Raw genomic sequence first — 26,177 nt, 5'->3', positions numbered from 1 at the left:
AAAAAAAAAAAAAAAGACCATGGTAGTAAAGTACCATTTTTCGGGGTGCTTGGGTGGCTCGGATGGTTAGGCATCTGCCTTCGGCTCAGGTCATGATCCCAGGGTCCTGGGATGGAGCCCTGCATCAAGCTCCCTGCTCAGCGGGGAGCCTGCTTCTCCCTCACCTGCTCTCCCTGCTTGTGCTCTCTCTCTGTCTGTCTGCCAAATAAATAACACACCTCCTTCAGAGAAAACTATCTATATAAATTATTTTGAATTCTTCTATAGGGGAGATGTAGTAGCTCATCCCTCATTTATTTACTTATTTGTTCAATCATTTGTTTATATCGCACTATAGGCACATGGATATTTACTTTATATTTTGAATTATAATCCTACTCTATTTTATTTGTTGTTCAAGTTGTTTCGGCTTTGGCCATTGATAGTGATTTCATCTGGTTTGAATATCCCTTTAACAGAAACACATAATTGTCAAGTTTTCATTTTTACCATTTTCTTACCTTTTGACACTATAAAATCCTCCAGTTTCATTGTATATTTCTTGTTGCAGTACTAGAATCAGCCATTCCTCCAAAGGGCCTTGTACTTGTTTTTAAATGTAGTATTCATTTACTTATAGAACTGTGAACCTTGATCCTTTCAATAATAATCTACAACAATAATGTATATAAACTACATAGTATCACTTTTTATAATAGAATGTCAAGAACAATAAATTAAAAAACGTTTCTAACATAGCTTTCCAAAACTCTTCTTCTTTCAAAGTTCATATTTAGGCACTATTGCCTTGATGAACTAAAGGCAGTTCAGATATTTGTAAAATGAAGCTCACTTATGAAAATTCTGGTAATTCAGGAAAATTCATGTAATTCAGGATTCCAAACACATTCAGACCTAACTCTTCCCTGCATCCCCTAAATTGTTATCTAATATTTTCCATCCCCTTATTTATTACAAGTTTATGGCTTTCCCCATCTCATTTAATTAGCAAGTAAGCAATTCCTTTATACGTACTATTTTTAGAGTTTTCAGCATTCTGTACATACAAGAAGTATATTTTAATGAATTTATGTTTACAGAATCACTTACATAACAGTAGAACATAACAGTACTGTTTATCATATTAAGAAATTTAAAATTTCATATTATGTTCTCCTTATACCAATGGAAAAATCACAATGTACAAATTGAAAGATTAAACATGAAAACACAATGCATTTCAAAATTAGTATTTCTAGAGAAATGTTGCGCATGTTATATTCCACAAGTTCAGCCCCTTGAGCTGTCACTATATTGTCCAAATATACTTGACTTTCAGATTTTATTTTCTAGTCTCTTCAGCATCTTGGTCATGACTGAGTAAGTTATATTGTTCTGTGAGCTCTTTTGTCAACACAATCAGTAAGAGTTAGATTCAGAGACTAAGTAAATATGTCAAATTAAACTAAGTACTTGATATTTATCTTTAATAAGTGGCCTGTTGCTGAGTTTCCACTATTTGTGAGTAACCAAAAAATACTGAGACTAAATAAAATACATCTATGACTCCATGAAAGAGTTTAATGTTTATAGATATAAAAGTTATAAAATATATAGGGCAGGAACTGAAAGAGATGCTTTATATTTCTCATGTTCGCATTATGACATAGGAAGAAACAACTCATGTACCAATCTGAAGAACAATCATATATTTTCCTCCCATTTGGGAGAAGTAAAACTCTTGCAGTCTACCCCTGGAAGCATTTCCCCTTAACCATTACACTTTACTTTGGACTCAAATACTTTTTATCCTTAAACCTGACCATCACCTTCAAAACCATTTCAAAAGGATATAATATAAAGGTTTTTACCTTGCCAACAAAGATAGTTTACTGAGGCATTTTTGATGTAATTTGGCTCTTTCATGAAAAAGCCTCTTAAATTCAGATCTGGACAGATTAAAATCCTTTCATTCAACTCTCTATTATGTATTCGTCCTTTAAAACTCAAACTCTGTAGCAGGGCTTCTCCAATAGTCCCTGACTAAGCCTTTCATAAAGGTATTTTATTCATCATATTTCAGAATCCAGGTGAAGCTTGTCTGTCAATTTCTGCTTATACAAAGTGCAATTAGACCTAGTTTTTTGGCTTTCCTTTCTGACTTAGATTGGGATATTGCATATCTTTCCAAAAAACAGAGCTATTTTCAGATCTGCACTCCTCAGACCATGATGAGCCAGTGGTTATTCTCTTGTTTGTGGTATAATTTATACATAATTATATTTTGCAGTGCCTTGTTCTTGGTCTCAAACACAAATTTTGGTCCCTGCCACTTTTTATCTGAATGTAGATAGAGTCTTGAATTTTTTTTTAAAGCAGCTTTTTATTCTCTTCTTGTTCTAGAGTATTGTATCTTAATAGAGTCTGATATCCATCATGCAAACATACTTAAAACTCACCATGTCAAAACAAAACAATCTAAGTTTTTGCAATGTCAAAGCCATGCAGTATAGGATAAAAAAAAATGACATGAATTTATGAATGGTTTGATTCAGTGGTACCAGATTCTCTCAGTATACAAGCTACCCTCTTGAAATACATCTCCCAATTTTGGAATCTGCACTAACATTCCATAAATCATTTAGTGCACAGAAGCAATGATGTTTATTAAATAATCCAGCAGTAGTCTAGTGAAATAAAAAATAATACAATATCTTAAAGAGATCTCAGAAGACTACTTAAACATTGAAGGTGTCTGACCAAGGCAGTGAAAAATACTAAGGCAATTACTCAGCTATTTCTTCCACTGGATGTAAAATGACCTTCCTAGTAGACTTGCATTCAATTATAGGCCTCTAGGTATTCTCAGTGGAAATTCAAAAATGAAAAGGTGAGATTAAGTGGTCGTGTTCTTATCAAGGCCTACCTTGTCATTTTTAGATTAACAATAAAAGTATATATATAACCTATAATCCATAGTTATCAATGTATTATAAAACCTTCCTGTGCCTAATAGTGTCTACCATAATGCCTACACTCTAAAGTTTTAAAGTCATATAGAAAAACATAAATGTAAAGAGACAAAAGCAAAGCTATTAAATAGTTACACAATAGGTTTTATAAGGGAAACTTAATTGGATTGGAATTATTTAAACTAGAGAATAATGGACCGCAAGGTGATTTACTGTTGAATATAGAGAGTATAATTATGAGGAGAATGCCAACTTGTTCAGCATACACCAAGAAAAAATTAGAAATGTATTAAATTTGGCAATTCCTTCTTCCTTCCTAGCCCCTGCCCCCGCCTCCATTCCCATCTTCTCTGTATGAATTTAAATTGTAAATAGGACAATATAATTTTAGGGTATGCATATCTAATCTTTTCAACAGAGTAGTGAAAATGCTTATCTTATGTGAATAAAAGATGGCATGTAGTAAATTTCTCATGATGTGCTTAAAAAGAAAAAGCTAGTCATTGTAGTTATTCTTCAAAATAATTTTTATATTTTGAAATAAAAAATACAAGACAAAAAATTTAAATACAACAGTTTTTTGGGGTGTAGAATGAATAAATTAAACAAATGGAAAGAGAAAATGAGAGATAAAGTTGTTGAGGTAGATACTTCCTACTTACAAATGAACACATAGACTTCTTTACAATATTGTTCTGTCAGTTTGTTTTTGCTTACTGTATCCCATCCTGAAACCTCTGTGTCTACAAGTTGTACAGTTCTCATTGTCAACCTGTCAAAAAAAAAAAAAAAATCACTTGCAGCCCCAAGTCTTTCTTTTCTGTGTTTATTTCCTTTAATATCTGGATATACATACTCCTCGTTCAATCTCCAGTCTTCCCATACCAGATTTTTGAACTTGGAATACTCCTTTTAATTCCATATATCAGAGTTTTCAAAATCATGCTATGTTAGGCAGAATTCTAATTTGGCTCTCGAGATTCACATTCCCCCGGTGTATACACCCTATATAATCCATTCTCGATGAATGTAGGCATGACCGTGTCATGTTATGACCAAAGAGATTTTGTAGACATAATTAAGCAGCAAATATTTTGATTTTTATTTAATCAAAAGGCCATTATCTGGATGGACCTGACTTAATCAGGTGGGATCTCTAAAAATGAAGAGATTCAAAGCATGAGTGGGATTCTCCTGCTGGTCTTGGAGACACAAAGTGCCATTTTGTAGAGAAGACCACACACTGGGGAACCGAGCAGCCTCTAGAAGCTGAGAGCAGCTCCTGGCTAACAGCCAGGAAGAAGAATGGGAACCTCAGTCCTACAATTGCAAGGAATTAAATTCTGCCAAAAGGCATGTGATTTTGAAAGAGGACCCTGAGCTGCAGGAACATAGTTTGGCCAACACTTCAATGTCAGCCTTATTAAAACCTGAGCAGAAGATCCAACCATACCATGCCAAGACGTCTCTCTTACCTACAGAACTGTGAGATAATAAATTGGTCTTGTTTTAAGCCAAGTTTTTTTATACTCAGTAGAAATTTGTCATTAAACAATATACATGCCAAGATGAAATCCAGAAGTTGAATAGTATTTTGATACTTCACATTCTTACTTTGAGTCACTCAGCAACCTTACACATCCCCCCTCCAAAAAACAAACAAATCAGAAAAGGAGTCCCAATTGACACTGCATTTCTCTGTTCCAAAATGTTAACTCTCAATATCTTTTGTCAGCTCATAAAAAGTGCAGGCAACTACATAAGAAAGAGCTGTTTGAGATGAAGACTAAAAAGATATTAAAAAATGACTTTTCTTGCAAATCTTACCATAGTACTCCCTGGAAATTTGCCTTGGAATCAATCATGCCATCTGTATAGGTACGGACAGACTGTAGCCAGTGTCAACCTTCCTGCCTATTACCTTCCACCATACCTAGATGCAGCCTTATAATATTCTAGCAGGCCTGCAAAGTTCTGTGACTCCCTATTGGACAGATACTGTGACTTCTACAGTTAAGCCTCTTTCAAGATTCCAATTCTATTTCCATTATCTTTGTTACTAAATAGTTGCTGGCAGTAAGTAGAAAGAAAAAACTGATGGCAAAATATACTGTCTTTGCCTCTTCTGCAATGTTTTTTTCCCCTCTTTTCTTGTAAGATCAGTAAACTGCAATGCCTATGATTTCACCCCTTCTTTGCTCAATAAAACACAACTAAAGGTAAGATTATTTGCTTTCCTCTTTCAAATACACCCTGAAAATGCTATCTCTAATAAATTTCCCCTCAGACAATGTGAAATAGACATTTTCCTGCCATTTGATGCCAGTAATGGGTTGACAAAGGCCACAACTTCAAATGTAAAATATAACACCATACTACACAAATGCCTGGTTCCATCTGAAGAAAGTCAATAGAAACTCTTTGATAATGATGAATCTAAGCAAAATGTGTTGCCTAAAAATTCCTTTTCAAAGTGTAATTCTTTAAATTTAGGCCAGATTCTCCTTAACCCACCCCTTACTTCTCTTTTATAAATCAATTATTTTCACATCCCCCCAGAAAGGATGATGCTGACAGATGACTGATATTGTTAAGTACCCTCTGACCCAGTTGATTCTAATTAATTACCATAGTGCCTGTCAGCAAATACTAGGCCTTCGCTGTTGTAATCATGGAAACCTATGTAAAAGCTTCATCTGGACCCTAATATAGGAAGTTATTTCCGCAACTTTTGATCAATGGCTTGTGCATTTATGCTAGATTATGTGAGATAGGGAAGTAGAGAGACAATTCCTTATCACATTATTACAGAAAAGCCTTAGAAACCACATAATGGTCATATCAAAAGACCATTAACATTCCTAGAGTGAATTCCATGAAAGCATGTCATATTTGTTCAATCCGAATGTGGAGGAAAGTTTTATAGCAGCTGAATTTCAAAATAACAGCTTCCACAGAAGGCATTTTGGTGTGGAAAGTCCTGCATATATTCATCATGTACTCATATGCTGTAAAATAAGTGCTTTCCTGATTCAAAATGGGTGACTGTCTTGATAGAATTTTGATAGAAATTATTTTCTCCTGTCTTTTATGAACGACTTCTGCATTATATCAGTTCTCTTAATGAGTAGTGCAAAATGTCAAATGCTGAAAGGAAAAGAAATACATTTATGTATTGTTAGCTTAGCAATGAATTCAGACCCACATGGCAAAAATACTATAACTTAAGTCCATCTTACAAAAGCCAAACTAGATTTTCAGAAAAGGATTGAAATACCTGATTGCACATTCACACAAGCAATCAGCTAGGGAAAAAAAGGAGTAAAAAAGACATTTCCTAATGTCCACAGCATTTTGTCTGTTTCCAGGGATGTGTTTCAGGCCTTAGGCCATGATAATCAGTTGCCTGCCCTGTCCCTGACCTCCTATTCCATATTACCTCTTCCCTGTTAGTATTTAAGTAAAAAACACCTGCCTAACCGCTTAAAGCTTCGTGCTAAATGCTGGCACAATACAGCTAAATGGGCTGAATGCAGCCCAGCATAGAACCTTCCAAACATGTGCTTGAAATGCACTGAGAGAAGCATTTTTATGCAAAAATGACAGAAAATGTAATCGAAAAGAAAACCTCTAACAAAGCCATAGCCAGATGGTGTCCTTTATTGGGGACCAGCTCATATTTCTGAGCTTTTGAAAATGTCACAGCTTATTGCTGCTCAATTCTAGATTTACATCGGAAATTTGGGAGAAACCCGTCTCATGTGAATATTATGATCCCCTTCACATTTGTCTTGTAATTCACCATTTGGAAAATGCTTTCAATTTTTTGAAACAATTTTTTGTACAATTTTGTTCAGACAATATATGTTCATCACAGAAAAATAGGAAGCAACATGAAAAACTGTAAGAGTAAAAATTAAAAGTTTACTGAGTACACTATTGTTTATATTTTGCTTTATAAGTTTTTTTTCTATGCATTCAGGCAAGTATGTTAGAAAGTTTGGAAAAATTAAGTTAAACTGTATAGAGATTTACATATTTTCTTATTAAATTGAAAGTTGCATTGTGACCATTTTCCCATGTCAAAAAATACATACATTCAAATTAACATTTTTAATTGTTGGGTACTATTCCACTTAAAGATTATCACATGATATAATCACCAGGATAAATTGTGGGCTGTTCTGTTTCACTGTTTCTAACAATGCTGAGTAAATATTCTTATACACATAACTTTGTACTCTTGTTAAAATGTTTGCTTAGAATACATTCCTAGAAGTAGCTCCACTGGACCAAAGTATATTTGTAGGTCTAATAACACATATTACCAATTATTAAGAAATTTTGCATTCATTCAAAGATCCAAAGAGGCTGTAAGAGTCCTCATTGCCACAAAGCCTCAGAAACACTAAGAACTGTCATGTAGACATGCTAAAAACAAGACAACAGGTCCCAAAATGGAGTTGCTTATGCTAAGCCTCACATCACCAAACCAAGACTTACTTTACAGTTTTGGTTCCCCCAGAAATGGAATTTTAAACTGGGAATCACGTGATCAGCTTTAGTTAGGTAAACGGCCGGACAGACCCCTGCCATCTCCTCAAGGAAAGTAATCTTGCAGTAACCAATACACTTTTTTGACTAGTGTAACTTCCTTGTTCCTGCTCTCTTCTGCCTATAAAAGTCTTTCATTTTATACCGCTCCTCAGAGTTCCACGCTATCTGCTAGATTGGATGCTACCTGATTCATGAATCTTTGAATAAAGCCGATAAGCTCTTTAAAATTTATTCAGTTGAATTTTGTTTTTAACAGGCAGAAAGGGGTAAATGCTTTTTAAAATTCTATTTATTTAGTAATGCGATTGAATATTTTCATATATTTTGACTTAAGTGTATGTATATATTGACTGTAGCTCTTTCTCTCTATTAGAGAGTATTTGTCTTTTACACACGGACTTATATGTACCTTTTATTATGCCCTCCTTGCTTGTCATATGTAGTACATTTTTTCATTTAGTTTTTTTATATTTTCATTTCTCTTATTGTAAGTTACAATGTATTTTCTATATTAGATTATAAAATTTTTTCTTTTATGGTTTATTGTGGATCTACTTGTATCTTCAAACCTTTCCACAACCCAAATTCATTAGGTGGTAAATTATATTTTCTTCTAGAATTCATTTTGGTAAATCAGTTATTCTAACACCTTTCCCTAGTGATTTTTATTATATACTAAATGCTTATATTTACTTGAATGGATTCATAGACTTAGGGGTTGATTTTCTACCATAATATTTTAATTACTATAGATTTATAAGAAATTTTCTGAGTTGGTCAACTTTGACTTCTCTCATTAATCTCATTTTGCAAAACATCTGCTAGTAATAGAAAAGTCTAAAGGCAGATTTTTGCCCGACCTTCACTGATATCATTTAATGTTTGCTTGATCCTTTGTAATATAAAATTTTGTCCATATATATATAATATGTATATATACAATATGATATTGGGACCTGATATTAATTTCTATTAGTGTATAGTTTTAAACTTTTCAATTTGCATATATAGTACTTTATCCTTTTTTTTTTTTTAAGATTTTATTTATTTGCGAGAGAGAGCATGAGCGGGGAGGAGAGGGAGAAGCAGACTCCCTGCTGAGCAGGAAGCCGGATGCAGAACTCGATCCCAGGACCCTGGAATCATGACCTGAGCTGAAGGCAGACGCTTAACAGATTGAGCCACCTAGGAGCCCCTATAGTACTTTATTCTTTATCCAGAACATTTTCATCCCCTTCATGTTGGATTATCTCATCTGTTTCATTTGTGTTGGTCTCTAGAAAAAAAGTTACTATCAATAGAGCATCTCTCCTCTCTATCCTCAGATATCTAATCTTATTTCCACATTATTTTTCAGGATCATTTCATGTGTGCATCTTTTATATTCATGTTTCAATTTTTTGACAGCCTTAGGTTTTATATTGCCTGACTCTACTACTGTGTTTTTTGTTTGTTTGCTTTTAGTTCTTTTATCATTTTATTGAAATTACTTTTCTATCATTACTTCACCTTTTTTTCCAAGCTATTTTTCTCCTTAGGATTCATAATCTAATATTTAGAAGGTATATCCTCCTGTATACTTTTAAGGAAGCTAATTTAATACTGAGCAGAAGGCTTTTCACAGTTACATGATTGTTTTTCCAGGTATTCTTTTATTTTCTTCGGGAGTACTCTTTATTAAGACTACCTCCAATGCCAATGAAGTAGATATGGATGCTCAATGGTGAAATCACAGAAAAGAAATTCTAAAATCTTAGAACTCTGAACTCAGTCTAAACAATCACTCCCCTATAAAGAAAACAGAATTGGAAATGATGCAGATTTCTGTAGTGTGATTTATTAAACACAAGTAGAAAAAAAAATGAAGACGAACTATAGTTTGTGGATCCAAGTAAGTAAAAAAGGCCTCTTCCCTCCATGAAAAAAGTTGAAACACAGTAAGTTTTACAGCAAACAAAAGATGGCTTGACTTTTAAGAGGAAAAACCCCCATAATATTTAGGTATTGAGCATAATATTGGCAACCTTATCCATTGGTCAACTGTTGCTTAAAACTTATAATTAAAGTACTTTATTGAGAAAGAAATTTGATTGTGGAGTAATTCTACAATATAGGTGAAATAGCTCTAAATTATATTAATTTACCTACCTAAGTGGCACAAAAAGTAGAGCAAACATAACAAAATAGGGGGAAAAAATCAGTGAAAGAACCACAGTAGCTGCCTATGACAATACAACTGGAAATCATAAATTGTTGCTTTTTATTATTGACTGTTCAAAAAATTCTAAAGTGTTATAAAATATGAATTATTCTTTACCAGCATACGAATGGTCATAAAAATAAACATGAATCGATTCTGATTTAGTCAAAGTTTCTTTTTTCTAAAAAAATGCATTATGAATAGAAAAACTTTGAGAACATTTTAACTGAAAAGGCTTTAAACTTTAAACCTTCTAGGCAATGGCTTCCGGAAGCAATTTTGAGGATCAGAAAGGGCATGTTTATAACACCTGATGCAACCTAATTGAAAAAATTTTGGAATATTTAAAGACATGACTAAGACAAAAGTTTGGTGAATATGTAAGAATAATAATATACCACACAGACCAATAGCCAAAGAGTAGATAATGATGATGCATTTTTTACAGTTTGGTAGAGGCCCTGTATTTTTAATCTAGGAGACTGATTTTATAGGAGGTATGAATCTTTATTCTAATTTTTTTGTATTAGTAAGGAGAATTAAAATAAACCCTGGTAATAATTTTCTCAGTCCAAAAATCTATTCCAAAATTATTATTCCTCCCTCCTTTAGTAATTATATTACCTTAAGTTTGATTATGCTATTTTGAAATTTTGTCTCCTAATGCATCTTTGAGAACCTTTTATTGGGAAAGGTTTCATATCAAAAAATGTAATCTGAATTATATATTTATATTTTAAAAAACTATTTTCAATTGTAAGTCCTGTTATTTCACCATGGAGTTATCAGAACTTATTTGGTATACAGAGCAGTGATACACCCTCACTATATAGGTGTGCAGCTGAGGGCCAAAGTTGTTCAGTGGGTTGTGCTAGATCATACATCTGGAAACAGGTGAAGTTGAGACTGGGGTTCAGATATTAAGTTTTCATTATAACTTCATCCCACTTTTACAAGTGATAAACAATATGATATGATGCAGACTGTTAGTAGTAACATCAACAATATATAGAAAGAAGACTATGGTAAGGGCCTGCTAGAATTGGGTAATACTTCTAAGATTCTCTAATCTTTCACTGTCAAGAAATTGACAAAAAATCCATTATGTAATTAAGACTGAAATTTGGGATATATAGTCAAAATATAAGAAGCAATTATTCTGCATGTGCCATTAAAAGGGAAAGGGAGTATGCAAATGAGTAGTTCTCGGAAGTAATGCAATTAAATAAAAATTATCTTTCCAGGTCAAAATGACAACATTTAACATCTCTGATATATTTTCTCTGCAGTTTAAAAAGAGTCAAACACTTTAGGGCGCCTGGGTGGCTCAGTTGGTTAAGCGACTGCCTTTGGCTCAGGTCATGATCCTGGAGTCCCGGGATCGAGTCCCGCATCGGGCTCCCTGCTTAGCAGGGAGTCTGCTTCTCCCTCTGACCCTCCCCCCTCTCATGTGCTCTCTCTCTCCTCTCATCCTCTCTCTCAAATAAATAAATAAAATCTTTAAAAAAAATAAAAAGAGTCAAACACTTTATAATATCATCTTTGAGTAAGAATATCAGCCAACATTTTGCCAAAGAAGTCAACTTAACTAAAGTTAGCATTGACAAAGGTAGATTAAGAAATAGAGCTTCCACTAACACAAAGTAGGGAAATAATGAAAAACTAGGACCATCTACATGTACCTTAAAAGTCTAGGGTCTACATCAAAAAGAAAACAATTTCTTCCATAATTATCACCACCCTACACTCTGCAATTCAGAAAAATCACATTCTGAAGCTATCAGAGTCACATACTGCTATAGACTGAATCGTGTCTTCCAAAAATTTATATGTTGAAGCTCTAATCCCCAATGTGATGGTTTTTGGAGATGGGGCTTTGAGAGATAATTAGGTTTAAGATGAGATCATATGGGTAGAACCCTCATGATGGTATTAGTGCTCTTAACAAGAAAAAAAAGAGCCACCAGAGCTCTCACTCTCCACCATGTGAATACACAGCAAGAAGGCAGACATCTGCAATCCAGGAAATGTCTCACTAAACCAAATCAGGCATCTCCATCTTGGACTTCCTAACCTTAAATAAATGTCTGTTATTTTAACTACTTAGTCTCTGTCATTTTGTTACAACAGCCAAAGCAGATACAATCTATTCCACACATACCCAATCTATCAGTTTCTCTTTTACATCCATTTAGATACTATCTGGTACATCAGGCAGAAATAGAGAGAAATTAAGATAGTATATGGTAATGCTCACAGAATGGATCTGTAGCTTGTGAGAAGTTGATAAAATCCTAGATGGAGTTTCTGGGAAAGAACTACACACTTTTTTTTATTTTCAAGGATAAAAATTATATTATTCAGTAATTCTTACAGATGGGGTGGGGGGATGGAAGTGGAGGAGGGACTGGAGAGAGGAATGGAAGGAAGTGATAGGATCCACTGAAAACCTTTTTTTTAAAAAAAAAAAAAAGATTTATTTATTTATTTATTTGACAGAGAGAGAGCACAAGTAGGCAGAGTGGCCAACAGGGGGAGAAGGAGAAGCAGGCTCTCCACTGAGCAGGTAGCCAGACGTGGGTCTTGATCCCAGGACCCCAGGATCATGACCCAAGCCTAAGGCAGCCGCTTAACCAACTGAGCCACCTAGGCGCCCCTCCACTGGAAACCTTTACTTAAATGAGTGGGTTCTAGGTAGAACCCAGACATATGTATTATGAATAAAATTCTCCAGTTCAGGGCTAGGATTAGAGAAAGGTATGCAATGCACTCTCCTCAGGCACGAAATTTAAGAGGGCACCAAAAAGCTCAGTTTTCAAAATACATAATATTTTACTGCAATATCTTTAAATGCAAAACAAATGTTGAAAAAAAAATCAAAATTGTAAATAAAGCCAGATGTGACCCTGCATTTGCATGACCCTTCTCACTCACCTTAGCCTAATACCAACCCTTGTTCCAATAAAATTAATTTATAAAAACAGAGGCCAGGTACCTATGGGCCTTTCCTTCCCAATTTAATTTGAAAAAAAATTTTAAATATTGCAGCATTTAAATAAAATACATTACATTTTTATACAAATATTACTTGTCTTGAATACTGAGTTTTGGGGGCACCCCTTTGAATTTTGCACCCTAACAAAGTAACTCACTTGAGTTAACCTAGGCCCAAATTCAGAGAGAATCTAAAAATGTTCTGCTTATCTTTTTTTAGAACCAATTATCTGAAACATTTTTTTAAAAAAAAAAGGAATAAGAAGTAAGCGAGGCAGGAAAAAAAAAATCTCAACTTCAGCATGCAACAATGTAAGATCAAAGCCTATAGTTACCAGAAATTGGATTATACACTATTCACATCAACACAGTTTTATTTTTTTTTATTTTTTTAAAGATTTTATTTATTTATTCATGAGAGACAGAGACAGAGAGAGAGAGGCAGAGGGAGAAGCAGGCTCCCAAGGAGCAGGAAGCCCGATGCGGGACTCGATCCCAGGACCCTGAGATCATGACCTGAGCCGAAGGCAGACGCTTAACCATCTGAGCCACCCAGGCGCCCACATCAACACAGTTTTAGATCTGAGAGTCTATTAGCACCCAAGTACAAGAAGAGGACTCTAAAAACAATCAAAGCACCCTATTTTTAGCAAGTGCTTGACATTAAAAAAATGTATCCTCTTTCATATATGAATGATTAAACTAGGGTAGAAACTATTAAGAATCCAGGGCAAAAGAAAGAATAGAATTATTATTTCAAAAGAGAATCAATCTCTTGGAAATAATCTAACACAAGAAATACATGAGGATTTTAAAAATATCTGCTTCGTGCCTTCAAAAACTCAGATATAAATGTCTATACGAACTAATATTAAAATATCATAAAGAAAAGTAGCTCAGATGAAGAAAATTAGCTAAAATGAAGGCTGTGATGAAACAGCAAGTTAAGAAAATAATTTTAAGAACACAAAAATGTAAGAGATTAATTTAAATCTACTGTAAAAATGAACTTAAAGGGCAGAAGTTACTCAGAAAATTAACTTTTTAATATGTGATACAAAGACCAACTTCAAAAGTTCTAGATTTCAGAGGAAGAAAAATTAAAGAACACAGATATACCAATAATGAGAAAATATAGTGGATATGGAAAAAAGAGAAATTTTCCCCTTCAAATATAGAGATTCAAGTTGAAAATATAATCCCAATAAATTCACCTAAACCAATAAGCAAAATTATTAAAAAAAAAACTTACCACAGTTAAAAAACCAAAAATGACTAAACATATAGTTCAAAATAATTCATAATATACAAAATAGATGAAAAATGAAACATAGATATATCTTGGTTAAATTTTTTAAATTTCAAGAAAATATTTGTGTGTGTGCATATATATAATTTATATAAATGGAATAAAAATGACACTGGCTTAATCACAAATGTGCAAGAGTTGTTTAAAGAAAGCTATGAACTTTCAACTGTGAGATGAAAAAGATATAAGTAAAGAAAAAGGCAGTATTTCTAAAATGAAATATAAATATTATAACACTATTTTCCCTAAGTTACTATATAAATTTACAAACAAAATCTCAAATGGAATGTTCTGAAATTGATCAAGTGATTTGGAATTCCATAAGAAAGAATAAATACATGAGAATGGCTATGAAATTATTTAAAGAGCAGATATTAAATATATTTTAAAAATGTAATGACATTTTGCACAGGAATAAACATCCAGACCAATGATAAAAACAATGATAATGGGAAACAAATATAATGGTATATCCTGAAGTTTAATACAGAGTTTATAAAGAAATCAAAGTTTATTAAGTAACATAGTATGTATTCAATGTTACTTAAACATAGTTAATTTAAATAAATACATCAAGTTTAACCTCATCTTATAAAATATCCCAAAATTAATTGATTAAAGAAATTAAGAGTAGAACTGGAAGGACATCAAATGACTAGATTTAAAACAGGATCACAAAACTTTAAGCCATCAGGAAGGTAAAAAAAAAAAAAAAAAGAAGGCAAAGAACAGTCTCATGAAACTACAAAACAAAAAGCAAGAAAATATTTGCCAAAAAAATAGAAATCATAAATAAAAAAGGCAAAAGTGAGATTAAGTGCATTATAATTACATGTATAATTACAATTATAATTACATTATAATAAATGTAAATGGATAAAAACTATAAGCTCTTATATTTTGGAATATCAATAAGGCATTTTATAGTAAGGGAAGATCTGATTTTCCTTTCAAAAACTCAGGTGAAATGAAGAGGAGAAAAAGGTAAGTAATTTAAAGTCTACACATAATAAACTTGACCCACAATTCTGCCTTCACACTTATGCACAGAATGTCAGTCTTGTAAACATGCAGGGGAAAAGAAAAAAAAAGAAAACATGGAGAAGTTTTCTCCCATGAAATCACAGAATCTTTCTGAAAAGAACTACACAGACTAAAAGAGGCATTATGCCCTCAGGACAACGCCCTCCACTTTACATAATTTAAGGAGACCCGGTTCTATATGTATTTCCCATACTTCACCTTAGAAAAACCAAAGCTTCAATACCTATGGCCCTCAGGCAACAATAAAATAACTAAGACAAACTGGGTTATCTTACATATAAGCATGTTTCAAAATAAAGATTAGGTATTATTTAAATTTGTAATTTCAAACATAGAGATTAAAAATAAAGTATTTAAATATTATATATTTTTTGTGCTATCTTACTCCTTCTATATAAACAGGAAAGCTGGAATTTTTTTCTCTGCCCCAAAGTGTCAATAATGAGTTTCGTGTGTGTGTTGGGGGAAGGGGGAATACATATGTAATAGAGAATTGAGGCTTGAATCTTTACCTAGGAGCAATATTTCATGTCACTCATTGTTAAAAACATGAATAGAATTTTTATAATATTTTACAGTAACTAGTTCTCAAATATTTGTATAATTCTGATATTCTGATGTCATATTTGGTTTACACTACCATATTGCACTGCAGTGCAATGACTTCTTTTCTTAAGTCTTAATTGACACCACTAGTCATAACTGAGAAAGGCAAACTCAACAATGATAGTTCAATTCAGAATTGAGTATTCACAAATAGTCCAATTATGGAAGAGGAATTCAGGAAATCATGTTCATTTAAGAAAACATATGTCAGTATAGAAAAGGGCACCAAATGAGCTTCCCAAATAGATATGTTTGCTGGGGGATGAACAAATCAATTTATACATATAGGTAAATACATGTGCATACACTTTGCAGAGAAATCACATTTGGAAGAATATTTAATCATGACTATAAATGTCTACCAAAAAGACTGGTTACATAATTCAACATTTGCCGGTGAGCTAAGGTGAGGATTCTGCTCTGGGTGATGGAAGTATGTTGATTCTTTCAATAGTTAAAATATCCCTATGCCTCCATATACTTGCCAAATAACTTCCAGACTATATCATGCATCCAGTCAATTAAGCAAAATCTTGAGTTGCTAAAGTTTAAGGAAAAAAAAAAATCCAAGTTACTTGGTTCATTTAATCATCCATCAAACAGTTATTGAGCACCTCTTATGTTCTAGACAATTTTCTAACCTCTGAGAATAAAAAAACAAAAATAAAAACAAAATTTAAAAACAATATACACTGTCCTTGTGGAGTTTACTTTCTATTTATTTGTTTTTGGAGTTTACTTTCTAAGTGTATATGTGGGTATAACTGTGTTGGGAAGGGTGGGGGACAGAAAATATATAGGTAATGAGAATATATGGCTATGGAGAAAAAGAAAGCAGAAAAGTGGTATGAGGTGTGTGTTGGCAGGTGGCAGAGGGTGGGAAGTGCTATGGTAAATACACTGACCAGGGGAAGACATCACAGAGAAAGGGGCACTTTGGGAAATAGCCAAATGAGGCAAAGGAACCAGCCTGTTGGGAGAATTCCTGGGAGAATTTTACAGGCAGAGGGAAGAGCTGGTGCAAAGGTTTTGGGGCACTGGTACACCTGGCCCCTAAAATGCCTGAAGTGGATTAAACAAGGGAGAAACCATTAGGAGATGAGGTCCAAGAGGTTAGTGTATGAGAACAGTACCAACTGTGAAGCTGATAGGCCATGTGATATATTGATTTTTACTCTGAAAAGACTTTTAAAGTTTTAAGAAAATGAGTTTAAGTGTATTATATGTTATGATCTCAACTTTTTTTGACAAAACTATTTCGGGTTAATAATGGAATCTAAAGACCTGAGTTCCACATGCCTGCAAAATGTTATTGTTCTGTATTTAAGTTCATTTAAAAATCCAACACAGATCATCACTTAAGCATCATCTATAAATATTCTTACTAATTTTGACCAATTTACATTAAACTTATCTCAATCCTAAAAATTAAGTAATTCTGTGACTGTCAAGGCACCATTTCCAAATGTTAGTCAGTGACATAACATTTTTTTACTGAGATTAATATATACACCTAAATAGTTGGCATTATTTACAGTTGTACTATCATCAAGTACAAGAAACAATGCCATAAATGACTTAACTTTTTTTCTTCCAATGTAGATTGTAAATTCTTAGCCATATCTCCAATTTCACTTATATTTTCAATGCTTGTTTCTTTCAGGACATATAATTTCTATTGCCTCCATTAGATACTCTTTTATAAAATTACCATCTGTAATAAAAATGCCATCTGGACAAATTTTTAATCTAATTCATAGTAGTAACATATCATACCCAAATCACTTACTTTTATATGCATTTGTATTAAAAAATTAAGCTGGTGGAAATTCTAGTCCATATTTCAGTTCATTAATTTTTTCATCATGAATTCTTCCATGTCTGTGATGATTCTTAGTTATTAAAAATATATATAATGGCACTTTCTATTGTATTCATTCAACAAACATTTTGCCAACACTATAAACATGTAGGAAAACTTATTTCCACTAAGAAATAATCTTTCATTCTTCTTGAAACAAACTGTACATTCTTTCTTGTACCTACTTAGAAAGATAAGCAAATAGAGACTCTCTCCAGTTTTTTTAAAAAAATGGCACAAGCATGATGATGCACAGCAACCAACAACTGATCTTAAGATCAGGAGGACAAAGGGGAGCAGAAATGACAGGGGCAATCTGGAACATGTGTATCCCATCTAAGAGTGGAAGCTGTTACTTCTTGCCAATTACTTTCATTCAGATATGCAAGTTTGATTTACCAAATCTTCCAATTTGCCAAAACTGCCAGAAACCTGTATTTTTAGTTGAAATCTACCAATTTTAAAATATTTGAATTGATTATTTTCAAAATATTATTCAGATTAGACAAATTAGGTCTTCAAGCTGTGTTTAGTCTCTTAGTCACCATTTTGTGATGTCTGCTTTAGAAGTTCCAACATCCATTTAATAAGATTCATAGGAAGATTTATGAAAAAATAGAGGGAATTTGGGACAGGCGATGTTTCAAAGAGAGAGAGAGAAAGATAGAGGAAGGAAGGAAGACAAACCAAAAGAGAGACCAAAAGAAAGACCAAAAGAAAGAGGAAAAAAAAAAAAAAAAAACAATTTCCCAGCAATCTCCCAGCAATGAAGACAAAATGGCTCTTAAAATTAAAAGGGCCTGCATTTTAGGAGCAAAAAGAAAAATAATAGCAAAAATAAAACCCACACCTAAAAACAGAACATGTCTGAAGACAAAATACTAAAAAGCTTACATAGTAAATGGGGAATAAAAGACTACAAACAATAATTACAATTATATGGGCCACAAAGTCATTGACAACATTAGAAATTGGAAGACAAGGAACTAAGCTTTAGATTCTCTGAGAAAATGGCTTTTAGTATAGAATTGGATACCTAGCAACAGCATTATTTTCAGACAACAGGACTCAGAAGTGTTACCACAAACTTATTAATTCCCAAAGCAAAGCTGGGAATTACAAATATAAAATTTAGCATGTGCATTAAATATTTAAAATTACCTCAACAAGTGAAGAAAAATTAAATGCATAATCCCCCCAAATTAAAGGATAATAGTTTTGAATAAGAAAAATAAATGATAGGGGCGCCTGGGTGGCTCAGTCATTAAGCGTCTGCCTTTGGCTCAGGTCATGATCTCAGGGTCCTGGGATCAAGCCCTGCATCGGGCTCCCTGTTCAGTGGGAAGCCTGCTTCTCCCTCTTCCACTCCCCCTGCTTGTGTTCCCTCTCTGTGTCTCTCTCTGTCAAATAAATAAATAAAATCTTAAAAAAAAATGATAGTGCAGAATGGAACCCTCAATCAGAATGCAAGGAAAAAAAAAACAGATTTTATATCAGTAGAAAAGGACAGTTATTCAATAAAAACAGTGAGATAATTGGATATCAATGTGCTTAAAAATCAAAATTAAATTGCTGCATCATCATGAGAAAAAATTAACTTCAGCTGAATTAAAAACTTAACATATAACAAGTTCTCTACATACCATAAGTATATGGGAATATTCCATGAGACAATATATTTATGAATCTGGAGGAGGAAAGGACATTAAGTTACAATGAGCAGGAAACAGGTATGCAAACAGATACTTATACACAAATGCTCACAGCAGCAATATTCACAATAGCCAAAAGGTGGAAATAATGCAAATAACCGTCAATGGATGAATGGATAAACAAAATGAGGTATTATACATATAATGGAATTTTTATTCAGACATTAAAAGTTACAAAGTACTGATATATGCTATAATATATATGAACCTCAAAAACATCATGCAAAGTGAAAGAAGACAGACACAGAAGGCCATGTATTGTATGATTACATGATATGAAATGGCTGCATTAGATAAATCCATAGAGAAAGAAAGCAAACTGGTGGTTACCAGTTACTGGAAGGAGAAGGGAAAGGAAACTAACTGCTTAGTGTATACTGGGTTTTCTTTTAAGGCAATGAAAATATTTTGGAACTAGAGGTGTTGGTTCACAACATTATGGATATACTGAAAAGCATATCTGACAGAAATATGTCAGACAGAAATATCTGACATATTTCTGTCAGATGTCAGAAAAAGCATCTGACAAAATCCAACATCCATCCATTTTTAAGATAAAAATTCTTAACAAAATGGGTATAGATGGAATATGCCTCAACATAATAAAGACCATATATGACAATCCTACAGCTAACATCATACTAAATGGTGAAGAGCTGAAATTTTTCTTCTAAGATCAGAAACAAGACATGGTTGCCCACTCTCACCACTTTTGTTCAACATTGATATTGGAAGTCCTAACCAGAGCAATTAGGGAAGAAAAAGAAATAAAAGGCATCTAAGTCAGAAATGAAGAAATAAAACTGTCTGTATTTACAGCTGACATGATATTATACATTGAAAACCCTAAAGACTCCACTAAAAAATTGTTAGAATTAATAAATTCAGGAAAGTTGCAGGATAAAAATCAATATACAAAAATCAGTTGTGTTTCTATACACTAACAATGAAATATCAGAAAGAAAACTTAAGAAAATAATCCCATTTTACAACTGCACCCAAAATAATAAAATACCCTTAGACTATAGAACTAGTTACAAGGTAATTGGCCTGCCCTTTTCCCCTATGTCATATTTTCCTGTAACTGAAGGCCTATGTGATCTGATACATCCAATGTTTTTTTTCCAATTTTTTTTTATCCAAGTACTGTGCCAAAAATATTCTCACTATGTAGCTCTTTATATGAAATTCCCAAGAATGTGGAACATGCTCTTGATTTTTTTTAGAGTGATAGAGATTGTGACAAATCCTCAAAATGACCTCTTCCACAGTGGTAAAGTACAAGCCAATGTATAAAAAAAATCCCTGGACATAACAGAACAAAGAAGAAAATCACCCCATAATTGTCTCAAAAGTGGTTGAGTCTGAGATCCCATGTTCACTGTTCATTATATACTTTTTGATATATAATACTTAAGACAGTGTGGTACTCTCATAACTAAATCAACTACAAAAAACTTCAAGTTCTACTTTAAGGACAATGAGACTCCCCATAAAACTGGTTATGGGAGAAACATACCCATCCTTTCTGTTTTCCTCTTCACTGAACTTGTAGAACATATTTCTCTAAATGTCTAGCACCCAGAACTTCCAAGTGCAAGAGTTTTATAAAGTATGTTTTTTATTATTAAAATAATATATAACCATTATTAAAAAATTGAAAAATATAGAAAATCATTGAGAAGAAAACAGATCTATACATGTACCACCTGTAGATAAATACTGTTAATGTTTTCAAATACATCTTACCAGTATTTCATCTAGGTATGAATACACATAAATATTTTTCAAATTAATTGGCCACTCATCATTACATACTGTTCTGTAGGTGGCTTTTGCTTTTCTTCACATTACAATTTACCAGAAACATTTTTTCCAAGTAGTTATCAAACTTTAGTGGTCATTAGAAAAAAAAAGAATAAAATACCTAGGAATGAATTTAACCAAGGGGGGGTAAAAGACCTATAGACTGAAAACTATAAGACATTAATACTTTTCTAGGTTCCAGGAATATAGCAATAAAAAATGTTAATGGGAAGCAGATAGTAAAGCTGTATATATCACAAATTTTCAGGTGATAGTGGGTAAAAGGATAGCTATAAGGGTTACTATTTGGGTAAAATGGCCATTGATATCCTTTCAAGTAGAGGACAAATGAGCAAAGATCAGTATTTTTTCAGGCTGATTAGCTCTAACTTTCAAGTCCGGTCTATTTCTAGTCAATTATCTTTTGGTTTAGTTCCTTGAAACACTTTATACTAATATGTTCTTTATACTAAAATGTTCTAGTCAAAAAATAAAAAAAATCAAGCTTACTACTCAATTCTTAGCTATTTAATTCTTGTGAAAGAAAAGCCTCCATAAAATCCAATGTCTTTGTCACTTTCCAACCAGGTGCTGGTTTTTATCATTATTATTATTATTATTATTATATGCAGATTTACCCAGTGTGAACTTTTTAAAATCTATTTTTCTATCTCTGAAATCTGAAGCATCTTGGAATCACTCTCAGCCATGGGATAGTCACAACATATTCATTGCCATACACATACAAACTTGTCATAGCTGTTCATATTGTCACCACTTTGAGCTATGTGTAATCTTGAGAGTTCTTGTATTGCATTTAATTGCCATTTTACATAGCTTCAAAAAATTACACTCTGAAAAAAAAATTTAAAAAATTACACTCTGATTCTGCTTTAAAATGAAATGAGAATTTTACCCAGAAACACTTAGAAATGAAACAAGCAGAGCATACATATGAAGCAAGTATTTGTCACTAGAGGAATGGAGCACTGTGATCTACAGAGTCTCTCATTTTTCTAGCAGACTAGATGGGGCTTATTCACATGGTAGTAGCAGGTATCCAAAGAGAGAAAGGAGAAATGCACAAGTCCTCTTGAGCACTAGGCTCTCAACTGGCACAGTGTCATGTCACTTCCATCACATTCTGTTAGCCCAAGCCAAGTGACAAGGCCAAGGCAAATACAAGGGGTGGGGAAATAGACCCCTTACCTTGATAGTAGAAGGTGCAACATCACACTGAAAGGGGTATGTATATGGGGAGTAGTGGAGGATTTAGGCTAGTTAACAAGAAATCTACCCAGTATCATACACGAGTATCACAACCAAATGCAGAAAAAAAAAGGGGGGGGGGGCAAAACCTTTGACTATATGAAAGAAATAGCAAAACCCTGAGAATCTGGAGTGAATAAGTCATGTGATTCAGATGTTGTATAGGACTGCCATTAAGTTATCAATATCAATTTCTGAGGAACTTCTGACTAACTTTGAGCACAACTTGCATATTTTCAAATGGCAAGTGATTCAACTGATGCCCAAGTCTTGTCCCATAGGAATTTCTGACAGAACCTAGACATGCCTCAAAATTGTGCTATTAATGGTAAAACTGATAAAGGGTTCAAGGTCATGAGAACAGATTACATGTTTTCTATGTCAAGACATCTAAAAGAGCTCTTCCAATAAATATAAACATTTTAAGTGATAAGAGCAATTTGCCATGATTTACCTGGTAGTTTTTCTTTTCTTTTTTAAGTGGTACATAAAATAATTACATATATTTTGTTTAATGATATGTTAGATTTTCTTGGGGAAAAAATTAAAAAGACTGATATTATTCACCTGTTTGAGCTGCTTCTACCACCATTATGGATACATTTATCACAAGTTAAGCAGAGGTTTTTAGTTTTAGGTATGAAAATAGATAGCTTACACTCACGTGGTAATTGATTCCTTTTTAGATCATGGGCTCCTACACTAGTGAGTGTGAGAATTATTTGGGGAGCATCTCTGGCATTAGGTCCTTAGGATACAAGAGTGTAAAGTGGAGTCTAGGACTCTACATATTGAACTAGTTTCCAAAATCATGCTTGTGCACCAGGAACCACACTCGGGAAAATTTGTCCTAGACAATTTTCTCTTAAATTTTCTCTTAAATTGAGTGGGATATGATGTTTTCATAATGACTGTGTGATAATAAGAGCTACAAACACTATTAATAAAGAGACTTTGGTCCTTCTACTTATTATCTTTTAAAAGAAGTATTTTTAGCTCAACATCACTCACCATCAGGAAAATACAAATCAAAACCATGATGAGATACCACTTCACACCTGTCAGAATGGCTAAAATTAACAAAACAAGAAACAACAGGTGCTAGCAAGGATGTGGAGAAAGGGGAGCCCTCTCTCAGTGTTGGTGGGAATGCAAACTGGTGCAACCACTCTGGAAAACAGTATGGAGGTTCTTCAAAAAGTTAAAAATAGAACTACCCTATGATCCAGTAATTGCACTACAATCCAGTAATTGCCAGTAGTTACCCAAAGGATAAAAAAATACAGATTCGAACGGGTACATGCACCCTGATGTTTATAGCAGCACTATCAACAATAGCCAAATAATGGAAAGAGCCCAAATGTCCATCTACCGATGAATGGCTAAAGAAGATGTGGTATATATACAAGAAATATTATTCAGCCATCAGAAAGAATGAAATCTTGCCATTTGCAATGATGTGGATAGAGCTACAGTGTATTACACTAAGCAAATAAATCGGTCAGAGAAAAACAAACACCATATGATTTCTCTCATGCATGGAATTTAAGAAACAAAACAGATGAACATATGGAAAGGAAAAAAAGAGAGAGCGAGCGAGAGAGAGGGAAGCAAACCATAAGAGAGACTCTTAACTATAGAGAACAAACTGAGGGCTGATGGAGGAAGGTGGGTAGGGGATGGGTTAAATGGGTGATGGGTGTTAAGGAGGGCACTTGTTATGATGAGCACTGGATGTTATATATAAGTGATGAATCACTAAATTCTACTCCTGAAACCAATATTACACTATATGTTACCTAACTAGAATTTAAATAAAAATTTGAAACATAAATAAATAAATAAATAAGTAAATAAAAGAAGTATTTTTAAAACAGTATAAAATATAAATAGGAAAGATACACATCAACTTTAGACTTATTTTCCACTCAGAGAGGGGAAGACAGGATTAAGGACAAGTAAAAAGAAATGTTTCAACTGTGTGATGTTTTATTTCTCTTAAAAATATAGTTACTGTGAAAATGGCCAATGTAAGTCTGCCTAGTGTGTGTTCCAGGGGAACCTGCCACATAAGTAGTGTGTACAAATAGTGCCACCCCTGCTCTGAAATGTATGTTCCGTGCTCTCTAGAGTCACATGTGAGAAGACTGACATTTTTAAAAGGTACACGTGGTGTATACAATGGTATTATGGTATTACATTATTCTCTAGATTTTTTTAAACTTATATAAACTTTTAAAAATTAGCAGCTACCAAAAACCCTCATTTTATTAGGTGGAAATATATGAAATTGCCAAAAATTAATCATTTTGGACTTATAAAACCAGCAGTTTCACATGGTTCAACCCAGTATATACAATGAGGAAAAAAAGCCACTCAAGTTTGCAGATATTCTGTATAATTAATATCTTCCTAATCTGGGCCTGAAACAAAATAAAACACAAATGATTTGCTCAAGATTCACTTAATCATATGTTATATTCAATCTTGCACTAAACTTACTTAATATCTAAACTAACATTACACCTTAATATAAATATATTGTACAATTGGCATTCAACAATGAAGACTCATTTTTCCTTGCACAGAGAGTGGGCAAATATTGTCTGGCCAGGAAACTGCAGGCCAGTGTCTCTATGTTTAATCTTGATTGCTGTCATTTAATTTCTTGCATGAGTGTTATAGAGAACAGATGTTCAGCATTTCTTAACATTTGGTTATTATATTACCAATCCTGGGGAGTTTTGATTTTTCCCAGACTTTAAAACTCTGTTGTTATTTTTTCCTTACTGTACATACTTTTATTTTCTTCTGTATTTTTTTATTCCATTTGTTCTTTTTCTTGGAATTTACAACTCTTTACTCACTACCTATTATATACCAACCACTGTGCTAAGCAGTGGGGATACAAAGCTGGACAAGACAGCCATCCCAGCTTTCACAAAGCTGACTTGATGACTATCTATGCTTCTAGTACTTCCTTCTTCACCCTAACTAGGCTCACTGGCCCTGGGTTCATTCTACTGCTGGGCTGAGATCTCATGATGGAGTACTTACTTCCCCAGTAGTCAGAGTTTTCCCTCTCTTGTCCATTCACAGAGGATTTTCTATAAACACTTTGGACATTTCCCCCTAAGACTCAATCTGTACATACACAGTACCCTACACTGGCTAGCCAGATGTCAGTGTGACTTCACAAAATACATTAACACTAACTCTTTGTTGTTGTTGTTGTTGTTGTTATTTTCTTTTCTTTTTTTTATTATGTTAATCACCATACATTACATCATTAGTTTTTGATGTAGTGTTCCATGATTCATTGTTTTCATATAACACCCAGTGCTCCATGCAGTACGTGCCCTCTTTAATACCTATCACTAGGCTAACCCATCCCCACACGCCCCTCCCTTCTAGAACCCTCAGTTTGATTCTCAGAGTCCACAGTCTCTCCTGGTTCATCTCCCCCTCCAATTTCCTCCCCCTTCACTCTTTCCTTCCTGCTATCGTCTTCTTCTTCTTCTTCTTCTTCTTTTTTTTTAACATAAAATGTATAATTTGTTTCAGAGGTACAGGTCTGTGATTCAACAGTCTTGCACAATTCACAGTGCTCACCATAGCACATACCCTCCCCAATGTCTATCACCCAGCCACCCCATCCCTCCCATACCTCACCACTCCAGCAACCCACAGTTTGTTTCCTGAGATTAAGAATTCCTCATATCAGTGAGGTCATATGATACATGTCTTTCTCTGATCGACTTATTTCGCTCAGCATAATACCCTCCAGCTCCATCCACGCCATTGCAAAGGGCAAGATTTCATTCCTTTTGATGGCTGCATAATATTCCATTGCATATATATACCACAT

The 26,177-nt window shown here is 33.6% G+C and overlaps 1 long non-coding RNA gene across 1 annotated transcript in view; it reads right to left on the bottom strand.

Annotated features, from left to right (window-relative positions):
* Window positions 1-3,558: 3,558 nt before the first annotated feature.
* The window catches only part of LOC145722862 (uncharacterized), a 376,891-nt gene continuing 354,272 nt past the window's right edge, over window positions 3,559-26,177 (bottom strand). Inside the window, exon 5 of the long non-coding RNA XR_014147437.1 lies at window positions 3,559-3,723. This is a non-coding gene — a long non-coding RNA (uncharacterized LOC145722862). The remainder of the gene's footprint in view (window positions 3,724-26,177) is intronic.

This window comes from Leptonychotes weddellii, chromosome 8, assembly GCF_054177405.1.
Source record: "Leptonychotes weddellii isolate Sample4059 chromosome 8, ASM5417740v2, whole genome shotgun sequence".
Taxonomy (NCBI): domain Eukaryota; kingdom Metazoa; phylum Chordata; class Mammalia; order Carnivora; family Phocidae; genus Leptonychotes; species Leptonychotes weddellii.
This window is presented reverse-complemented; position numbering and strand designations above follow the sequence as displayed.